Source organism: Hordeum vulgare, chromosome 5H, assembly GCF_904849725.1.
Source record: "Hordeum vulgare subsp. vulgare chromosome 5H, MorexV3_pseudomolecules_assembly, whole genome shotgun sequence".
Classification (NCBI taxonomy): domain Eukaryota; kingdom Viridiplantae; phylum Streptophyta; class Magnoliopsida; order Poales; family Poaceae; genus Hordeum; species Hordeum vulgare.
In genome coordinates this window covers 63519471-63543503 of record NC_058522.1, presented here as the reverse complement: position 1 = coordinate 63543503, position 24033 = coordinate 63519471, and positions in this window count along the sequence as shown.

The window sequence follows — 24033 nt, the reverse complement described above, 5'->3', positions numbered from 1 at the left end:
GTAGGCAGTGGCATGGTGTACCAAGTGGCACCCGGATGGTGGGCTTGGGAACCCTATGCACATTGTTTGGGGCCATGGCGGAAACCTCGGCCGGACTTGCGTGCGGGTTACCCTTAGATAGACGATAAACATGGATTAGGTATTAGCGTGGTTAACGGTCGTGGCCGACTCCCTCGCTGGGCTTCCGCTTGAAGGTTGCTGAGGTGCATGACGTGCACGTAGCGATAAGTGGCGAGAGCGTGTGTGAAGAAGTACACCCCTGCAGGGTTATGATCTATTCGAATAGCCGCGTCCGCGGATATGGACTACTTGGAAACATATGTTGTTCATAGACAACTATAATGGCTACTCATAAAAATGTCAAGATAAGTGTGAGTGTCGTGGATGGCATTTCCGTAGGGAGACGGAATGATTCCATGAGGGAGTATTGTTGTGGTGTTAGTGGACTCGTGTGCGAGAAAACAAAGTTGTCAAAACTATTTGAAAATGTAGTTTGTCTAGCCAAGAGTCAAATTGTGGCTTTCTGCATGAAACCCCACAACTCATTGTTGATACATTGCATGACTAGATAGATCATTCTAAAGTCTTGATGAGTACTTTTGTACTAATGTTTGCTTAATAAATTGTTGCAGAGGATGTTAATGACCCTAATGGTGGGTTCTATCTAGACGTTGACGACGATGAGTAGCTGGTATCCCAACTACGACCTGGCCCTAAGTTGGGTCCATAAATAGTCAGGCCATGTGCCTTTTACCTTTCCATCTGTGTGTACTCAGACAGTTTTAATCTTCCACTTGCTTGTAATACTTGTTTGTATGACTTGTGATGATGGGTCGTGAGACCCCTATCTATGTAATATTATGTGTGAGCTTCTTCCGAGCCTTCTAAATAAAGTTTGTATGTTATGGTTATGTTGTGATGCCATCGATGTATCTATGCATATCGGTATGCCATGCGTACGTGTCTTGTACTTGACATGTATGGGGTTCGAACACCTAGTCGTATGCCTTAGTAGCACTCATTATGGGGGAATGCCCCTTTGTGATTCCACCGAGCCATGGTAGTTCGCTACTCTTCCGCACACATTGGTTGACCGGCATGTGTCCTTCTTAGCTGTTGTGTCTGTCCCTTTGGGGAAATGTCACGCGGTGTAATGGAGTCCTTGTAGTTTGCTACGACTCGTCTACACTCGCTGTTGACCGACACCTGCTTTGCTGGGTCATGTATGCCTGTCCCTGTACGGAACTGCCACTTGAGTTTATGACTAGACATGTTGACCCGGGTTCTTTGACATCGGACTGCTAGCGACACAATTGCATACGCGAGTCCAAAGGCGCAAATGGTCCCGGCTAAGGTAAGGCTGCAGCCGTGGGGATAACCATGCATGAGACCGCAAAGAGATGTGATGTGTTATATGGCGGATTCCTATGGCTTAGGATCGGGGTCCCGACAGCGCTGGTATTAGAGCCTGACTGACTGTAGGACTACTAAGCCAAACTGGTCGAAGTTGAGTCTAGTATAGCTTTAGTTATATATAAGGGAATTGTTTGTGGAAGGGAACATAAGATTCTTGCTTCTCTTCTTAAATTATTCTATTCTGGTCATCCTCGTCTTTTCTGCGGGGATTAAGAACTAGGTTACTTATATTTCTCTCAGGATCGTGTATTGTTGATCAGTAGATTATAGGACAACGAGTCGAGAGTTGCTCGGGGTTTCTTTTTATTCCAAGGGAAGGAAAGTAAGTTTTGATGACCATGGAATTGAACTTGATAGTTGAGTGGTTATGCTATCCTATATTTTGTGGGTTGTCTCAAAATTGTTTTTGAGCATTTACAACTGTTATGCTGCCCAATTTTGTCTCCAGAGCTCTAACGCCTTTGCTTTACTATCTATTTTCAGATGCCTGGCCGTCCTTCTCGTCAGGTGGTCCGTCTGACTAGGTGCATTGATGTGTCGGGTCACACGGCCATGCCAGTCAGGATGATGTTAGTAGCCGGTTACCGCTAGTACCCAGAGTATACAGTGGAGGAGCAGTATCGGGATTTTAATCAGAGTCAATATCTGTGCACTGTTAGGGTATTCCCAGATTACCCTGGAGCCGAGGAGCCGATCCATTGGTCTTATGGATTGGGGGTTACTGTTGACATGGCAGTACAAGATGGTGCCTATTAAATGTTGACCATTATGAGGGCCAGACATGCACTGCTGCAGAATTCAGAGTTCTACTATATTCCTGCCTCTCAGCGGGGAGAAGAAGGATACCTCAGTGGGGTCTACTTTGATTCCTCTATGGAGGATCCGCTGCTGCAGTCCACCGATGAGATGTTAGAGAATAGAGACAAGGATGCTCGTGCCCTTCGTATGGAGCTCTATGCTACACGTTCCCGTCTGTGGACGGCTTTGACACAGCTGGCACCTATAGTCCAGACAGGGCATGGAGATATGGAGATGCTGAACCCAGTTAGGACCCATCTTCTGGCTCATGTTGACTGGCCTGCTATAGGAGGAGTCACCCCTCTTCGGGGACCTCTACTACCACCAGTCAGGGGACCAAGGCCAGACCTGTGTCCTTACGGTTCCCAGGGGTCTCAGGCTCGAGTATCTCCTGATCCGCAGGTTGAACTCCCAGGCCATGGAGGCAACCTTTATGAGATGTTCTATGCGGATAACTGAATCCGTGAGTGGAAGAGTAGTATGGTAGTAGCTGTACTTCCACAGTCCTGCGTGTCTTGTGGAGTATGCTTATGTCGTGAGATGAGTTCCGAAGGCATAGATAAATAATGTATAGGAAGCCTGGAAAGCCACTGATGAGTAGTATCATCTTTTCAGTAGTTTGCTCTTCGGTTAAGGGTGTACTGAATTATGTAATTGTGTGTATGAACCATGGTGTATATATAGCAGTTGCTTGTTACCATGTTCTTTGGATGTTCATTTCCGCATTCCATGTGTTCAGTGCATTCGTAATCCATAGTTAGTATTGATGTTGATGCTGGTCTAAGCTATGAGTTTGTTTGTGAGGATGGTGTTCACCAGGTTGAACCGTGCCCCTACTCATGAGAAGGGAGAGGGTAGTCAAGCATCGCAGGAGGAACTGCCTCATCCGCCTTCTCTGATGGAAGTTATGCTTGAGGCGGAAAGAAACAAAAGGGAGACCAACTGTCTGCTAGAGCGTATTGAGCAAAATACGGCTCGTCGGCCGAGGAATGATGCAGAATCCCTCAATGACTTTGTGAAGCTAAATCCTCTGAAGTTCCATAACTCCGTCGATCCCCTCGACGCTGATGACTGGTTGTGCAGTATAACATGAAAGATTCACTCTGCAAATGTTTCTGAGGCCGACAAGGTGACCTTTGCGGCGTACTTTCTAGAAGGACCCGCCAATCTCTGGTGGGAGAGCTTTGAAGCTATGTGTCCTGCCAGACCAGTAGCCACATGGGCATACTTTAGTGTAGCCTTTCATCTGCAATATATTCCAGAGGGTCTGATGGTCCGTAAGAGAGAGGAATTATGTGCCTTCACCCAGGGAAAATTGACCGTGGATGCTTGCTAGTGCGACAACAGACCTTCCCTGGTAACGGCGCGAGAATCCTGCTGCTACGGGCTACGCCTATAGGGACTTCCTTGACAAATATGCAAAGGATTTCCCCGTGGCCTTGGAGCCTTGCGTTGGTGTTCCCTTGAAGAGGAAAGGTGATGTAGCACAGCGGCGGTAAGTATTTCCCTCAGTTTGTGAACCAAGGTATCGATCCAGTGGGAGGATCGCATCAAGTCACAAGTACCTGCACAAACACAAAGAGCTTGCACCCCCACGCTATGAAGGGGTTGTCAATCCCTTATACATTGTTTCCAAAGTGAGAACTGAAAGCAAAAAGGAAAGCAAAGCAAAGTAAAAGTGAAAGTGGAGACGATAGTTGTGAATAGACCCGGGGGCCATAGTGTTCACTAGTGCCTTCTCTCATGAAAGCAAGTAGACGGTGGGTGAACGAATTACTGTCGAGCAATTGATAGAACCGCGCAAAGTCGTGACGTTATCTATGGCAATGATTATATCTATAGGCATCACATCCAAAACAAGTAGACCGATACTTTCTGCATCTACTACTATTACTCCACATGTTGACCGCTATCCAGCATGCATCTAGTGTATTAAGTTCAAAAGAACAGAGTAACGCCTTAAGCAAGATGACATGATGTAGATGAACAATCTCAAATCTATGATGAAAGCCCATCTTGTTACCCTTGATGGCAACAACACGATGCGTGCCTTGCTGCCCCTTCTGTCACTGGGAAAGGTCACCGCACGGTATGAACCCAAAACCAAGCACTTCTCACATTGCAAGAATCATAGATCTAGTTGGCCAAACAAAACCCAAGACTCGGAGAGACTTGCAAGGATATCAAATCATGCATATAAGAAATCAACAAAGACTCAAATATAATTCATAGATAATCTGATCACAAATCCACAATTCATCGGATCTCGACAAACACACCGCCAAAGAGGATTACATCGGATAGATCTCCATGAAGATCATGGAGAACTTTGTATTGAAGATCCAAGAGAGAGAAGAAGCCATCTAGCTACTAACTACGGACCCGTAGGTCTGAAGTGGACTACTCACGAGTCATTGGACAGGCGATGATCTTGATGTAGAAGCCCTCCAACTCCAAAGTCCCCTCCGGCAAGGCACCCGGAAGGGTCTCCAGATGAGATCTCGCGGAAACGGAAGCTTGCAGCGGCGGAAAAGTGTTTTTGTGGACGCCCTGATTTTTTCTGGGATTTTAGGGAATATATAGGCGAAAGAGCTAGGGCAGGGGAGCTCCAGGGGGGCGACAAGCCTGGTAGCCGCCGACCCCGTGGTGGCGTCTACAGGGCTTGTGGGCCCCCTGTGGCTCTCCTGCCTTGGCCCTCAAGTCCCCCGATCTTCTTATGTTCTGGAAAAATTTATTATGGGGTTTTATTCCGTTTGGACTCCGTTCCAAAATCAGATCTGAAAAGACTCAAAAACACAGAAAAACAGGAACTCGCACTTGGCACTGAATTAACAAGTTAGTCCCAAAAAGATATAAAAGGTATATAAAACATCCAAAGTTGACAAGATAACATCATGAAACCATACAAAATTATATATACGTTTGAGACATATCAAGCATCCCCAAGCTTAACTCCTGCTCGTCCTGGAGTAGGGAAGTGATAAAGAATGAATTTTTGATGCTTTCATGCTACCTATCATAGATGTCCTTTGTAACTCCTCTTATGTGACATGAATGTTCAGATCCGTTAGATTCAAAATAATAGTTTGCAATTGATGTGGAGACAATAGTACTTCAAACAAACTAGCAAGGTAATCATGAACTTTTAAAATAACAACGCCAAAAGAAAGTTATCCCTACAGAATCCTATAGTTTGGCTATGCTCTATCATCCTTGCACAACGAATTTAAATCTTGCACAACCTCGGTATTGGCCAAGTAATTGTTTTCACACTTTTACTTTCTCAAACTTTTTCAACTCTCACGCAATACATGAGCGTGAGCCATGGTTTTAGCACTATAAGTGGAATGGAGTGTGGTGGAGGTTGCAAGACAAACAAGGAGAAGATGGTCACATTAACTAGGCATATCAATGAGCTATGGAGATGCTCATCAATAGATATCAATGTGAATTTGTAGGGATTGCCATACAAATGATGCACTAGAGCTAAGAGTATTTGAAAGCTCTTAATGAAAACTAGTGGGTGTGCATCCAACTTGCTTGCTCACGAAGACCTAAGGCAAATTTGAGGAAGCCTATCATTGGAATATACAAACCAAGTTATATAATGAAAATTTCCCACTAGCTATATGGTGGTGACGAAACGAGAGACTCTCAATCATGAAGATCATGGTGCTTAATAAGCACAAGTGTGGAAGGATAGTAGCATTGTCCCTTCTCTCTTTTTCTCTCATTTTTTCGGTGGGCTCTTTGGCCTCTCTTTTTTTTGGTGGGCATATTTGGCCTCTTTTTGTAAATGGGCTTCGCTGGCCTCTTTTGTTTCCTCGCATGGGACAATGCTCCATCAATGATGATCATCACACTTACAACTCAAAACTTAGAGCAATGATGACTCTATATGGAATGCCTTCGGTAGTGTATCGTGACAATGATCTAGCATGGCATAGAAATCAATGGAAACATCATGCTAGCTATCTTACTATCATGCAATGGCAATGTGGAAGTGGTGGCACATGTCATGGTGGTAGTTGCATGGCAATATATATCGGAATGGCTTTGAAAAATCCATAGTAGGTAGGTATGGTGGCTGTTTTGAGGGAGGCTAATGGTGGGTTTTGTGCACCGGCGAAAGTTACACGACACTAAAGAAGATAGTGATGGTGGAAGGTGAAAGTGCATCTAAACCATGGACTCAACATTAGTAATGAAGAACTCATATACTTGTTGCAAAAGATTTAGTAGTAATCAGAACAAAGCATTCAACGCATACTCCTAGGGGAAGGGTTGGTAGGTATAAACCATCGTGCGACCCCGACCGCTACACAAAGGATGACAATCAATAAACTAATCATGCTCAAACTTCATCACATAGCGGTTCACCATACGTGCATGCTACGGGAATCACGATACTAACATAACTTAAATATTACCATACGTGCATGCTACAGGAATCACCGCTACACAAAGTATTTCTAGATCCACAACACCATACTAACATAACTTAAATATTACCACAACCACATCTCAAAACTAATTGAGAGGAATCAAACTTCTCTAACTATTCAATGCACATGGAGATGGAAGTTTTCATATCCCTTTGGATAACTACCCCTTTTGAGACTACTTTCAAAGCATAGATCAACTACCAAGCCACGCGCTTCCGTGCTCTAAAAGATATAAGTGAAGCATGTAGAGCAAAATCAACTAGCTCAAAAGATATAAGTGAAGCACATGTGAGCTGAATTGTCTGACCAAAGAATATAAGTGAAGCTCGACAAAATCACGGTGAGTGCATGTCTCTCTCTCTCTAGGTGTGCAACAAGGAATATTTTGACACAAGAAAAATAAAAGACTCCTACGATACAAGATGCTCCAAGCAAAACACATAACATGTGGTGCATAAAAATATAGCCCCAAGTAACGTTACCGATGGATTGAAGACGAAAGAGGGGTTGCCTTCCAAGGGCATCCCCAAGCTTAGGCTTTTATGGCATCCTTGAATCAACTTGGGGTGCCTTGGGAATCCCCAAGCTTGAGCTCTTGCCACTCTTTATCTCTTTGTCCATAAGAACTTCACCCAAAACTTGAAAACTTCACAACACGAAACTTAAACAGAAACTCGTGATATCATTAGTATAAGAAAGCAAACCACCACTTCCATAGGTACTGTAGCAAACTTAGATTCTACTTATGTTGATGTTGGGTTACTGTATTTTCAATCTCCCATGACTAATACCCCCCGATACTATCCATAGTTTCATCAAAATAAGCAACCAAATCAACAATAACAGAATTGGTTAACAACAGACCAGTCTGTAGCAATCTGTATACTTCGTATACTTCTGGTACTTCAAAAATTCTGCAAAATTACGACAGTCTGAAGAATTTGCGTAGAAATCAGCAGCAAGAAGAATCAACTCAAAAGCTCTTACAGAAAAAAGAAAATTATTTTCATGAGCAGAAAGTTTCTGTCTTTTCCAGCATGACCAAACGATCATCCCCAAGACTAATCATAACGGTTTCACTTGGCACAAACGCAAAAAGAAACACGAAAAACACAATGATAACAGAATTATTAAAGTGTGGAAAACACAAAACAGAAAGAAAAAGGATAGATTCGTTGGGTTGCCTCCCAACAAGCGCTATTGTTTAACGCCCTTAGCTAGGCAAAAGGTGATGGAATCACGGATAGTCATCTTTGGTGCTCAAACCATAAGTAGCCCTCATCATGGATTCATAAGGCAATCTTATTTTCTTTCTAGGAAAATGCTCCATGCCCTTCTTTAGAGGAAATTGAAATCTAATATTCCATTCCTTCATATCGAGGATAGCACCAATAGTCCTTCGAAAAGGTCTACCAGGAATAATGGGACATGAAGGATTGCAATCTATGTCAAGTACAATGAAATCCACGGGTGCATAGTTCTTATTTGCAACAATAAGAGCATCATCGATCCTTCCCATGGGTTTCTTGAGAGTAGAGTCCGCAAGATGAAAATTAAGAGAACACTCTTCAATCTCATGAAAACCAAGAATATCACATAAAGACTTTGGAATCGCGGAAACACTAGCACCCAAATCACACAAAGCATTGCATTCATAGTTTTTGATCTTGATTTTGATGGTAGGTTCCCACTCATCATGAAGTTTTCTAGGTATAGAGACTTCTAATTCAAATTTCTCTTCAAGAGATTTCATCATATCATTTTCGATATGTGCGGTAAAGGCTTTGCTTTGGCTATAAGCATGTGGACAGTTTGCAATGGATTGCATCAAAGAAATGCATTCAAACAAGGAGCAACTATCATAATTGAATTCCTTGAAATCCAAAGTGGGAGTTTCATTACTACCCAATATTTTGATTTCTTCTACTCCACTCTCCAGACCTTTATCATCAAGATAGGTGGACTCCAAATCATTGGGGCGTTTTTCAACCAAAGTGGATTCATATACAGCCCCTTCATCAATAGGTTTGACACGCGAAAACAAAGATTCAAGAGGAGTCACACCAGGAATATTTGGGAATATATAGGCGCAAGACCTAGGTCAGGGGGCGGCCAGTGAGGCCAAGAGCCTGCCCATCGCCGCCTCCCCCCTGGTGGAGGAGTGGGGGCTGGTGGGCACCCTGGAGACCACCTGGCTTGGCCCAAAAGCCCCCTGGACTTCTTCCGTTCGGGAAAAAATCATTTCGGGGTTTTTCTTCCGTTTGGACTCAACTCCAAAATCAGATCTGCGAAGAGTCAAAAACACGGAAAAACAAGAACTGGCACTTGGCACTGAATCAATAAGTTAGTCCCAAAAAAGATATAAAAATATACATAAAACATACAAAGAAGACAAGATAACAGCGTGAAACCATCAAAAATTATAGATACGTTTGAGACGTATCAAGCATCCCCAAGATTAACTCCTGCTCGTCCTCGAGTAGGGAAGTGATAAGAATGAATTTTTGATGCTTTCATGCTACCTAGCATAGGTGTCCTTTGTAATTCCTCTTATGTGACGTGAATGTTCAGATCCATTAGATTCAAAACAATAGTTTGCTATTGATGTGGAAACAATAATAATTCAACCAAACTAGCAAGGTAATCATGAACTTTCAAAATAACAAGGCCAAAAGAAAGTTATCCCTACAAAAGCATATAGTCTGGCCATGCTCTATCATCATTGCACAATGAATTTAAATCATGCACAACCCCGGTATTGGCCAAGTAATTGTTTCACACCTTTACTTTCTCAAACATTTTGAACTCTCACGCAATACATGAGCGTGAGCCATGGTTACAGCACTATAGATGGTGTGGAATGTGGTGGGGGTTGCAAGACAAAAAGGAGAATATAGTCACATTAACTAGGCATATCAATGAGTTGTGGAGATGCTCATCAATAGATATCAATGTGAATGAGTAGGGATTGCCATACAAATGATGCACTAGAGCTACAAGTATGTGAATGCTCTAAAAGAAAACTAGTGGGTGTGCATTCAAATTGCTTGCTCACAAAGTCCTAAGGCAATTTCGAGGAACCCTATCATTGGAATATGCAAGCCAAGTTATATAATGAGAATTTCCCACTAGCTATATGGTGGTGACAAAACGAGAGACTCTCAATCATGAAGATCATGGTGCTTAATATGCACAAGTGTGGAAAAAGTGGTAGCATTGTCCCTTCTCTCTTTTTCTCTCATTTTTTTATTTATTTATTTTGGTGGGCTCTTTGGCTTCTTTTTTATGGGCTTCTTTGGCCTATTTTATTTCCTCACATGGGACAATGCTCAAATCAGGATGATCATCATAGTTTCAACTCAAAACTTAGAGCAATTATGACTCTATATGGAATGCCTTCGGTAGTGTACCATGGCAATGATCTAGCATTTCATAGACATCAATGGAAACATCATGCTAGCTATCTTACGATCGTGCAAAGGCAATGTAGACATGGTGGCACATATCATGGTGGTAGTTGCATGGAAATATTTCTCGGAATGACTTTTAAAAAGCCATAGTAGGTAGGTATGGTGGCTGTTTTGAGGGAGGCTAATGGTGGGTTTTGTGCACCGGCAAAAGTTGCACGGCACTAAGAAGATAGTGATGGTGGAAGGTGAAAGTGCATCTAAACCATGGACCCAACATTAGTCATGAAGAACTCATATACTTGTTGCAAAAGTTTTATTAGTAATCGAAACAAAGCATTCAACGCATACTCCTAGGGGAAGGGTTGGTAGGTATAAACCATCGCGCGATCCCGACCGCCACACAAAGGATGAAAATAAATATACTAATCATGCTCAGATTTCATCACATAGCGGTTCACCATACGTGCATGCTACGGGAATCACTAACTTCAACACAAGTATTTCTAGATCCACAACACCTTACTAGCATGACTTCAATATTACCACAACCACAACTCAAAACTAATTGAGATGAATCAAACTTCTCTAACTATTCAATGCACATGAAGGTGGAAGTTTTCGTATACCTTTGGATAACTACCGCTTTTGAGACTACTTTCAAAGCATAGATCAACTACCAAGCCACGCACCGCTGTGCTCTAAAAGATATAAGTGAAGCACATAGAGCAAAAGTATCTAGCTCAAAAGATATAAAGTGAAGCACATGTGAGCTGAATTGTCTACCAAAAGATATAAGTGAAGCTCGACAAAATCACGGTGTGTGCATGTATCTATCTCTAGGTGTGCAGCAAGGATGATTGTGACACAACAAAAAAATAAAAGACTCCTACGATACAAGACGCTCCAAGCAAAAACACATAACATGTGGTGAATAAATATATAGCCCCAAGTAAAGTTACCGATGGATTGAAGACGAGAGAGGGGATGCCTTCCCGGGGCATCCCCAAGCTTAGGCTTTTATGGCATCCTTGAATCTCTTGGGGTGCCTTGGGCATCCCCAAGCTTGAGCTCTTGCCACTCTTTATCTTTTTGTCCATAAGAACTTCACCCAAAACTTGAAAACTTCACAACACGAAACTTAAACAGAAACCCATGACAACATGAGTACAAGAAAGCAAACCACCACTTCCTTAGGTACTGTAGCAAACTCAAATTCTACTTGTGCTGATGTTGGGTTACTGTAATTTCAATCTTCCATGGCTAATACCCCCGATACTATCCATAGTTTCATCAAAATAAGCAACCAACACAACAAAAACAGAATCAGTTAACAGAAGACCAGTCTCTAGCAATCTGTATGTTTCGTATCCCTTTGATACTTCAAAAATTCTGAAAACTTACGACATTCTGAATAATTTGCGTAGAAATCAGCAGAAAAAAGAATCAGCTCAAAATCTCTTACGGAAAAAAAAGGAAAATTCTTTTCGGGAGCAGAAAGTTTCTGTCTTTCCCAGCATGACCAAACGATCATCCTCAAGACTAATCATAACGGTTTTGCTTGGCACAAACGCAAAAAGAAACACAAAAAACACAATCATAACAGAATTATGAAAGTGTGGAAAACACAAAACAGAAAGAAAAAGGATAGATTTGTTGGGTTGCCTCCCAACAAGTGCTTTTGTTTAACGCCCTTAGCTAGGCGAAAGTGATGGAATCACGTATAGTCATCTCTGGTGCTCAAACCATAGGTAGCCCTCATCATAGATTCATAAGGCAATCTTATTTTCTTTCTAGGAAAGTGCTCCATGCCCTTCTTTAAGGGAAATTGAAATCTAATATTCCCTTCCTTCATATCGATGATAGCACCAATAGTCCTTAGGAAAGGTCTACCAAGAATAATGGGACATCAAGGATTGCAATCTATGTCAAGTACAATGAAATCCATGGGTACATAATTCTTATTTGCAACAATAAGAACATCATCGATCCTCCCCATGGGCTTCTTGACGGTAGAATCTGCAGGATGCAAATTAAGAGAACACTCTTCAACCTCATGAAAACCAAGAATATCACATAAAGACTTTGGAATCGCGGAAACACTAGCACCCAAATCACACAAAGCATTGCACTCATAGTTTTTGATCTTGATTTTGATAGTAGGATCCCACTCATCATGAAGTTTTCTAGGTATAGAGACTTCTAGTTCGATCTTCTCTTCAAGGGATTTCATCATAGCATCTACGATATGCGCGGTAAAGGCTTTGCTTTGGCTATAAGCATGTGGAGAGTTTGCAATGGATTGCATCAAAGAAATGCATTCAAACAAGGAGCAATTATCATAATTGAATTCCTTGAAATCCAAAGTGGGAGTTTCATTACTACCCAAAATTTTGACTTCTTCTACTCCACTCTCCACACCTTTATCATCAAGATAGGTGGACTCCGAATCATTGGGGCGTTTTTCAACCAACGTGGATTCATATCCAGCCCCTCCATAAGAAGGTTTGACACGGGAAAACAAAGATTCAAGACGAGACACACCAAGCACTTTAAGATCTTCGTGATTTGCATCACTAGTTTCAGGTTTAGCTGCCATCTTATTGACTAAGGTGGCATGCTTGTTAGAAATTTGGCCCACCAATTTTTCAAGATGAGCAAACTGGGAACTTAGTGCAAGGAAATCATTGGCCATATCATCGACTGTCACAGCCCAAGTTTGCCTTGCTTGCCATTGCATTTCATGCATGCATTCAAATTGCATTGAATCTGGAAATGGAAGTGATCAAGCCAAATGAGTTGAAATTGACAAAAGGGCAATAAAAATATTACCTTAAAAGGAACCAGAAAAATGTTCCAAACATTTGGGAAAATAGTGACAGGGAATAAATTTGTCAAACCAAATTTCTAAGTCACACGAACTTATGAACATGAATTTTGATTGGATTGAATAACTGTTTGGAATGGAGTTATTTTGTTTTCTTTTAAAATATAAGTTTCAAAAATGTTGAAACTATTTTGTGGCATTGATTATTTTTATTAATGTCACATAATACTATTTTAGGGTTTTATAAAATGATTAAATGTTTTATTAAAATCCTAAATCTAACTCCGAGAAAGAAAATAAAACAAAATTAGAAAAGAGGAGAGAGAGAATCTATCGTGTGCTCACCTCCTGGCCCAGCCCACCAGGGGCACCCCTGTCTTCTACCTCTTGCCAGAAGGCACAGGAGAAGCAGGGGACGGCGAGCTCGTGAGAGCGCCACGCCTCCTGCCTGCCTGGCCTCCCCGCCGACCTGGTGGCTAGGATAGGCTCGGGAGAGCCGTCCCGATCTCCTCCCCTCCTCTCCATCTCTCTCCCTTATCTCTCCCCCTCTGCTCCTCTCCTTCCGCCATGGCCGAGCTCGCCTCGAGCTCACTGGCGCCTCCCTGACCCCTGCTAGGCCTCCCCGAGCAGCCCATCCCCTTTTCCATGACGTGCCGCCCTTCCCCGCCTCAGGAATCGAAGCCAGAGCCCCCCTGGCGCTGCAACCATCATCATCTTCACCTCCGACCACCGAAGGCCGCCGGCCCCAATTCGCGCCGCCCAAAGCGCCCCGAGCGCACCGAACCGTCATTCGAGCCCCCCGTGAGCTTCTCTGTTGATTCCCCATGTTTCCCTCTCCTCTTGCACGCCGTAGCCGCTGCTCCACCACGGCCGAGCTCCGGCCACCGCTTACCACGTCGCCGGCGCCGTTCCAGTGCTTCCCTGCTCTAGCCACCGCCCCAAATGGATCCGGCCAAGTCCCAGGACCACGTAGATGCCCTCCGCCGGCCATTTGGTCGCCGGAGGAGGAAATCCGTCAGCGCCTCCGTGCTCTGTGGCCACCGGCGATGAGCTCCGCCGGTCTGGGTCGCTGACAAGCGGGCCCAGCCGGTGAGGTGTTTAATTAGCGCCTAATATCATTTTAGTTAATCTATGACTCACTGACAGTGGGCCCTATGATTATAAAACAGGAATTAAAACTAATCTAACCCTCTCAATTAACCTTTGTCACTGACGTGTGGACCCCACATGTCAGGTTTGACTGACCAAGCCAGTTGACTGTTGACGCAATGCTGATGCAGTGCTGACGCAGTAATTGATTTTCAGTTATAAGATAAATCCAGGAAATTGCTAAAACTTGTAAAAATCATAGAAATTAAAATATAACTCGGATGGAAATAATTTATATATGAAAAAGGATCAGAAAAATCCGAAGAATCTGATTATGGCATTTTCATGCTGGTTTGAGAAAGTTAACAACACCAAATAGGCAAAATTATGAATAGGGTAAATCTAATAAATAGTTTGGAATTGGAAATTGATACTTATTTGAATTCCACTTCAATTATTATGACCAAACATTGGTCAATGCAAATCAGTACCTCAAAATACTAACTCCATACATGTTGGAACAATTGTTATGAGCATCAGGTCGAATCAATTATAAGGGTACTTGGAAAGATACCCGGCTTGAAGTCATGTTTGGGATCCTAATTCAAACCAACTTCAACTTAAGAAATGATAGCCACATTAGCCCTGCCACCTTTCATTTCATGTCTTGAGCATGCACCATAGTGTTGCATTTTCGTGAAGTAATTGTTGTTCTTTCTTGTTTGTCGGTGTTGTTCCCCCTCGCTAAACGATGTTTCCGATGATGTGATCGTTGACATTGATGAAGACTCATTGCTATCTTCAGACGTGTCAGGCAAGCAAACCCCCTTGAGCATATTGATATAAACCCACCCTCTCGCTCCTGCTCTCTTTTACTGCATTAGAACAAACACAATTCAACTGTACATGTTATCGGTAGTTGAACCCATTCCTTTGCATGACCTGATTTTGTCACAGTAAATAGTTGAAACCATTTAGCATGAGTAGCAACTGCTTGAGCCTTGTTGTGCTTACTCATCCATGAGTAGCAACATGAATCGAAATGGTTGTGATCATGTTCTACAGTGTGAGAGTAAAAGTGTGAATCCGATTTGGTAAAGGTAGCGATGAGAGGCCATGTAGGATTACATGGTGGGTTGTCTCATTGGGACCATCCTTAAGAACTGAGTTGTGTGTATGTTATCCAAGACAAGATACTACCATGCATTGGGCCCTGAAATATGACCCCGCTCGGCTTATTAATTGCCTAGATCCCTGTCTAGGAGTTGCAATTAGTTTCTGGTCTTTGTAGGAAAAGTGTTGGCGGCCGTGTTTAGCTCTGCCCGACGGGGTAGGCTTCACTATGGTAGATACACAGTGGCACGGTGTACCAAGTGGGACCCGGATGGTGGGCTTGGGAAACCTGCACACATCGTTTGGGCCGTAGAGGAAACCTTGGCCGGACTTCCTTGCGGGTTCAGTCTCAAATAGGCGATAAACCTGGACTAGGGTCTTGTGTGGTTAACGGTTGTGGCCGACACCCACGCCAGTGCTTCCGCTTGAAGGTTGCCGAGATGCATGACGTGAATATGGTGCTAAGTGGTGAGAGCATGTGTGAAGAAGTATACCCCTGCAGGGTGATTCAATCTGTTTGAATAGCCGCATCCTCGGATATGGACTACTTGGAAACATTACGTAGTACATAGACAACTTAAATGGATACTCTAAAACATGCAAGATAAGTGTGGGTGCTATGTAAGGCCTTCTTGTAGGGAGACGAGAGTGGAGCCATAGTGGTGTATTGAATTGGTGAATATGTGGACTCGCGTGCGCTATTCCACCTCAAAGAAAGAACCTGTAGTCGTAGTACAGGTTAGCCAAGAGTCAAAGTGGCTTGCTGCAATCAAACCCCATAATCCCTTCATTCAAACATGACGCATATGTTGTTAGTTCTAATGTAAGACTTGCTGAGTACCTTTGTACTCACAGTTGCTTTATTTATGTTTTTGCAGAGAAGACTTAGACTCAGTAAAAGGTTCTACGCGATGTGTTCGATGTTGACCGGAATAGCTTGGGATCCCAGACAGAGGTCTGGCTCCTTTGGTAGGGTCGTAGTAGCTTTTCAAGCTCTTCCAGCCACTTTTAGTAGATGTCTGTACCCAGACATGGTTTGCTTCCACTTGTGGTTTGTATGACTTGAGTGTAGGGTCACGAGACCCCTGTTTGTAATATCATACTATGTTGACTCTTATGAGTCTTTAATAAATGCTTGAGTCATAGAGTTATGTTGTGATGCCATGTTGTATCTACACATATCGTGCATAATGTGTGTATGTTTGAAATGCATTATATGTGTGGGATTCGACACCTAGTTGTTTGCCTTTAGTAGTACTCTTTACAGGGAAATGCCTCTTTGTGTTTCCATCAGGACTTGGTAGCTTGCTACTGCTCGGAACACATTGACTGACCGGCATGTATCCTTCTTTGCTGTTGTGTCTGTCCCCTCGGGGAAATGTCACGCGGTGTAATGGAGTCCTTGTAGCTTGCTACAACTCATCTACATACGCTGTTGATCGACACCTGCTTTGTTGGGTGATGTATGCCTATTCCTGTACGGATGTGCCGCTTGGGTTTATAACTAGTCATGTCAACCCGGGTTCTTGTCGTTTGAACGCTAGCGACACATTCATATACGTGAGCCAAAAGACGCAAACGGTCCCGGCCAAGGTAAGGTGGCGGCCGTGGAGTTTACCGTGCGTGAGGCCGCAAAGTGATGTGATGTGTTACAGGCTGGGTTCTTATGACCTAGGATCGGGGTCCCGACAGCTTTGGTATCAGAGATTGACTGCCTGTAGGATAACCGAGCCAAACTGGTCGATGTTGTGTCTAGCAACTCTTTAGTTATATAAGGGAATTGTTTGTGGAAGGGAACGTAAGGCTCTTTTTACTCCTTTCCTTGTGTCATTCTTATTCTGAGTCACCCTCTTGTTTAATCTACGGGATTTAATAATTAGGCCTTCTCACCTATTCATTAGGATGACGAGTTACTATGATGGAGACTTATAGAAAAGTTGTTGTCTTTCTGGATCAGTGTCTTAATAAGAACTCAATTGTTATGTTGTTAGTTTTCTTGCAGGTTGGCTCATATTTCATGCTCGCACAGCCGTTATGATGTCCGAGTTTTCCTAAGTCCCCAAATAGTCTGATGCGATTGCAAACTCCTTCCTCTTTGCCCAATGTCTTTTGGCCGGACAAAGCACACTAATAATTGTGTTGAGGTACTCCATTACCTCGACGTTTTGTTGAAGTATTAGGGAAACATGTTACTCTGAAAACTACCCAATAGTCTAGATGTGTGCTATGTCTTCCAGTGCGATAATTCTGGCCATCATTTTGGAAAAACATCTCGTGATGTTATTTAGTTTTTAGGTATTCTATTTCTGGGTCTTTGAATCCAAGGATCATTCTGCTCATCTCTGTTGATAGTGTTGCTAGTTCCTTTAGAATGATTAGTAACCTTGTTGTAGTTCCCAAGGTTCATGGTATATCATTCTTCCAACACCATGAATCATCTTTGGTAGTAGTTCTCCGTGAACTAAAGATCATAACAAGAGTGCTCGTGATGAGTTCTCTACTCCATATCGTGATTCTACCTACTCCGCTCTTCTGCATGGGTTATCTCGAAGAATTATGTTGAACTCGTTCGACATTCTAATCCATGCATCCATAACTCAAGAAATCATGTGCTCTTGAGTTGGCCCTATCTAGTTGTATTCTGACCTTCATCCATGAGAGGATAGTCAAGAATAGTTGTGCATTCGTGTCATTAATGTCTTTTATTTTGTGGTCTGTCAAGTTGTTCTGTTCTCGAAAGACTGGGAGAAGCAAACTGCAGTACCACATCCATTTCTTGGATGGGGTCAAAGTAGTTGTATTCCACAGATCGAAATGCTAAACCAGATTTTTTTCTGTTCTATCTTGGAGTATTACCCTCTTTTTCTCAAGAGTGTTATGAGAATTGCACCATCTCTTATGAGCTCTTGATGTAGCGATACTTCTTGCTATCATTGTTCATCCCTCGGTTTTCGTGTTGGTTGTAACCGTAATATCGACAAGTGAACCATGATGTGTGAAATCAATACTCCTAGCAATGCTATTGCTTGGTAGCTAATGGACAATAATTTCACTCTTATGGTGATGGTGATTGAATCGTCATCCTAAGATTGAGTGTGCTACCTAGTCCATGTTTCATGGTGCACTTTTCGATCGATGGGTTAGGATTGTGTCAATCCCTCACTCTATTGATCACATCATCTTGCCCTGAAAAGCAAGATTGTTCCCGAGCTTAATAATATATAGGTGGTTCGTGATTTTTCGAATATCTTCTTGGAAGTATTACCAGGTTGTTTCCTGACTGTTATGATAGAGCTCGTGATCAAGTTGGTTTCTTTATAAGCCATCTTCTCCAAGAATCTGTGTTGGATACCCCGAGCTAGTTGGTTAAGCTAAACAACAACTTGGAGAGTTGGAAGATAAAAGCTTTGACTAAACTTAGCTCATTGAAAAAGGATATTTTTCCTGTTGTGTGAGTCTGAAGAACGATGATATTTTCATCGGTTGATTCGTGTGATAAATTGTTGCATATATTATCTTGTTCAATTTTGATTTGAGCATGGGCTATTGTCAAATCAAACTCAGAACCAAAGATTTTCGTAGCAGTGTCTTACTCAGGGTTTTCCTTGATCCTACACCATTATATTCTTTGATCTGACCAATGCTATTATCTTGCTCACATAGTTGTGGAAATCCATTTATATGGGTATCTTGATGAATTGTTGTTGAGCCCATCGGCAACATTCCAAGTTGTTCCATGATCTATGTTGGACATCAAGCTAGTGCTGGAAACTTTGTAGACATTTTCTTCGTGTCTCGAACACGAGGTATATGTTAGGTGTAAGAAGTGACTTCCTCAAATTCATGTGCATCTGATGCAAGTTGTCGCCGTGAATTCGAGAAAAGTTAATTTGTTTTCTTCGGAATCATCTCAAGTCAGTCATGCACGTGCGAAGTATTCTATGGTCTAAGAGATTAGATACCTCCATTCCATATGTATCTCCTACCACACCAAGCCACCGATTGATTTGTTCAAGGAAAAGAAGTTAAGTGCCATTCCTGAAGGTACCAGACGGACTTGCACATGGCTTCGTTATCCACAATGATGGTTCCCATCCAGAACTCGGTAGTGTTTTGTTGTAAGACTTTTCATGTGTTCACAGTTGTCTTGGGCAGTGTGTTCACGTGGGTCTTGTGATCCAGCTCATGTTTTGGAGTTGTCTTCCGCAGTTCATTTCCTGAGAATCTCGCAACGTTATCTCGTCGATTTGTGTTGCAAACTTTCTTTTTGGACATGCTGAGTCTGAAGCATCATGGCAACAACCGGAGCTGAATCTCAGGCAGTTATAATGGTTGGAACTTCCCCAAGAATTATAATATTGGTCTCTATGTAACCCGGTAAAGTGGTGAAATGGCTAACACACCTAGCCGGAAGACTTGATATTATAATATCTTGCATCAGCAATCTTAGCCATCTTCCATGTGGTTTTTGTATGACCTATTTTATAAGTTGTTCCTCATGGATACCCTTTGAGCCCGAAGTCCGATCTATATTTGATGTGCTAGATATAAAGCATGACTTATAATTGGGTTGTGCTAGTACATCAAGGAGAACATTAGAAGCGGAGTGCTAAATGTCTCTCGGTCGATCAACCAGATTTCGTTCCCTTGGCACGACTAAGGTGAAATCTGAGGAAGTGTTGTCTTCCTTTGCATCTGCATCCTCCATCTCTGTTCATCATAGTAGTATGTTGTGTCACCAAGATCTTGGCACAGATATTGGTAAAACTTTGATGAATATGGAAATGCTCAAGTTCTTGAGAGCACGCTCAGACACTAGGTTATATCCTCGGTAATAATTGGAATGTGCCTTCCGTTCGCTGAGTTGTTCTATAACCCTAGTTTCTTTCCAACTGAGTATGCCATTCTTTCAAAATCCTTCAAACAATCATTTGTGAATTGCCTTACTCTGGTATGAAGAGTTTCAATGATCTTAGGATCAAAAGTAATTCTTTTTGCCACTTGAGGGGATAACTCTAAGAGTCACCTTCCTAAGGTGCCCCATTGTGGTATGAAGAGCAACCAAATCCTCGCTACTTGGAAACCTCGCCAGCATTTGTTTTAAGCCTGGATTTGTTGCCTACCAATTGAACCTCTGTCATATGTCTCATTTCCTCGTCCGTGTTATGTGTGTTGTGTCTCAGCTCAAGGGACGTTCCTACGTCTCATTTTATGAGTTGATATTGAGTTGCTCGATCTTCGAGGAGATCGAATCTTATGTCGTCTCCCTGTTCTTTTGTCGTCAAGATAGATGAAGACCTCAAGGACAAAGATGTCAAGATCAACATGGTGTGATGAATCAACGTCCTCGGGAGGAGCAAATGGATCTTGAAGATTGTGGTAGTTTAGTGCCCTATTTCTCTTCCTGACTACGCCTGAATTTCGGGACGAGATTCTTGTTTAGTGGGGGTGAGTTTTCACAGCCCAAGTTTGCCTTGCTTGCCATTGCATTTCATGCATGCATTCAAATTGCATTGAATCTGGAAATGGAAGTGATCAAGCCAAATGAGTTGAAATTGACAAAAGGGCAATAAAAATATTACCTTAAAAGGAACCAGAAAAATGTTCCAAACATTTGGGAAAATAGTGACAGGGAATAAATTTGTCAAACCAAATTTCTAAGTCACAGGAACATATGAACATGAATTTTGATTGGATTAAATAACTGTTTCGAATGGAGTTATTTTGTTTTCTTTTAAAATAAAAGTTTCAAAAATGTTGAAACTATTTTGTGGCATTGGTTATTTTTATTACTGTCACATAATACTATTTTAGGGTTTTATAAAATGATTGAATGTTCTATTAAAATCCTAAATCTAACTGCCAGAAAGAAAATAAAACAAAATTAGAAAAGAAGAGAGAGAGAGAGAATCTATCCTGTGCTCACCTGCTGGCCCAGCCCACCAGGGGCACCCCTGTCTTCTACCTCTTGCCAGAAGGCATAGGAGAAGCAGGGGACGGCGAGCTCGTGAGAGCGCCACGCCTCCTCCCTGCCAGGCCTCCCCGCCGACCTGGTGGCTAGGATAGGCTCGGGAGAGCCGTCCCGATCTCCTCCCCCTCCTCTCCATCTCTCTCCCTTATCTCTCACCCTCTGCTCTTCTCCTTCCGCCATGGACGAGCTCGGCTCGAGCTCACTGGCGCCTCCCTGACCCCTGCTAGGCCTCCCCGAGCAGCCCATCCCCTTCGCCATGACGTGCCGCCCCTCCCCGCCTCAGGAATCGAAGCCAGAGCCCCCCCTGGCGCTGCCATCGTCATCATCTTCACCTCCGACCACCGAAGGCCGCCGGCCCCGATTCGCGCCGCCCAAAGCGCCCCCAGCCCACCGAACCGCCATTCGAGCCCCCCGTGAGCTTCTCCGTTGATTCCCCATGTTTCCCTCTCCTCTTGCACGCCGTAGCCGCTGCTCCACCATGGCCGAGCTCCGGTCGCCGCTTACCACGTCGCCGGCGCCGTTCCAGTGCTTCCCTGCTCTAGCCACCGCCGCAAATGGATCCGACCAAGCCCCAGGACCGCGTAGATGCCCTCCGCCGGCCATTTGATCACCGGAGGAGGAAATCCGTCAGCGCCTCCGTGCTCTGTGGCCACCGGTGATGAGCTCCGCCGGTCTGGGTCGCTGACAAGCGGGCCCAGCCGGTGAGGTGTTTAATTAGCGCCTAATATCATTTTAGTTAATCTATGACTCACTGACAATGGGCCCTACGATTCTAAAACAGGAATTAAAACTAATCTAACCCTCTCAATTAACCTCTCTCACTCACGTGTGGACCCCACACGTCAGGTTTGACTCTGACCAAGCCAGTTGATTGCTGGCGCAATGCTGATGAAGTGCTGACGCAGTAATTGATTTTCAATTATAAGATAAATCCAGGAAATTGCTAAAACTTGTAAAAATCATAGAAATTAAAATATAACTCGGATGGAAATAATTTATATATGAAAAAGGATCAGAAAAATCCAAAGAATCTGATTATGGCTTTTTCATGCTCGTTTGAGAAAGTTAACAACACCAAATAGGCAAAATGATGAATAGGGTAAATCTAATAAATAGTTTGGAGTTGGAAATTGATACTTATTTGAATTCCACTTCAATTGTTATGAGCAAACATTGGTCAAGGAAAATCAGTACCTCAAAATACTAACTCCATACATGTTGGAACAATTGTTATGAGCATCAGGTCGAATCAATTATAAGGGTACTTGGAATTATAAGGGGCTTGTGGGGCCCCTGAGGCCCCCTGCCTTGGCTCTCAAGCTTCCCGATCTTCTTCCGTTACGGAAAAAATCTTTTCGAGGATTTTCCTCCATTTGGACTCTGTTTCAAAATCTCCTCTGAAAGGGGTCAAAAACATGGAAAAAAATAGGAACTGGCACTTGGCACTGAGTTAATAAGTTAGTCCCAAAAAATATATAAAAGGCATGCAAAACATCCAAAGTTTCACAAGATAATAGCATGAAAACATCAAAAATTATAGATACATTGGAGACGTATCAGCGTCCCCCACAGCATCATCACCGACAATGACACCAACTTCGCCAAGGGTGCTTTGGCACTCTACTGCTCCAAGGAAGGCATCCGGCTCGACTGGGCATCAGTGGCACACCCCGAGTCCAACAGCCAGGTGGAAAGGGCGAACGGCCTAATCCTGGTCGGCATCAAGCCAAGGCTGGTGGCACCACCCGTCAGGATAGCCGGCTGCTGGATCGAAGAGCTGCGAGTAGTGTTGTGGAGCCTCCTCATCACGCCCAACTAGTCAGCTGGCTTCACCCCATTCTTTCTGGTATATGGGTCCGAGGCTATCATCCCTATGGATGTTTAGTTCGACTCGCCTCGGGTCACCCTATTCATACAAATGGAAGCGAAGTAGGCAAGAGAAGACGGCATCGATATGCTCGAGGAGGCATAGGACCTAGCTTTGAGTCAGATGACCATTTATCAATAGAAGCTGAGATACTACCACAGCACGAAGATCAAGCCTCTCTCTTTCAGAGAGGGAGACTTGGTACTCAAAAGAATCCAGCGAACAGCCGGCCAGCACAAGCTCTCATCCCCATGGGAGGGACCCTTCATCATCAGCAGGGCATTGCATAACAATGCATACTACCTGATCGATGCCTAGAAGCCAAGGAAGCACAAGAGAGACGACTCCGGCCAGGAGACGGAGTGTCCATGGAACGTGGCGTTGCTTCTCCCGTTCTATTGCTAGAAGGAAAGTAAGAAAAATGAAAGAGCATGTACATATGTGTGGGGACCCCGACTGGTGAGTTGAGATCGCCGTGCCCAGTGATCCCAAGGATAAATGCTCACTGAACACGGATACTGAATAATAGAGTCTTACATCCATACATACCGTTTGATACAATAAATGACCACTTTGGTCAAGTCTTACATACATAGGGCCTTAAAGGCCAAGCACCAAACTAGACCAATAGCGGAATTAAGGGTTGAAAGCGTGAACCCATGCCATCAGCCTTAACCTACAGGCATACTGACTGGGAAGCGTCCTAGCTCGCAAGAACGTCACCTAGTTAATCTTCACCATATCATGTCTTTAACACCTGGTCAATGAAATAACCAGTGGCAATCCAATGAGTACTTTGAATGTACTTGCAAACAACCCTTGATACGAACAATGAAACTGAAGGATAACAGTATCATGCTTCTTTAGTATAACTAATCTGGGTGGAATGATCAGGTATATGCAACAAGTTAAAGAATTACTTTTGAAGAACAGGTTACGGATATTGACATATCTGTCAGGGGTTGAACACACCGGGTTCACCCTATATGCCAAGTCCTCGGACTTATCATAACCTCAATGTATTAATGAGGGCTAAACCATCCGGGTTTACCCTATATGCCAAGTCACCGAACTTGAGCATATTATTGTGATTATCAACA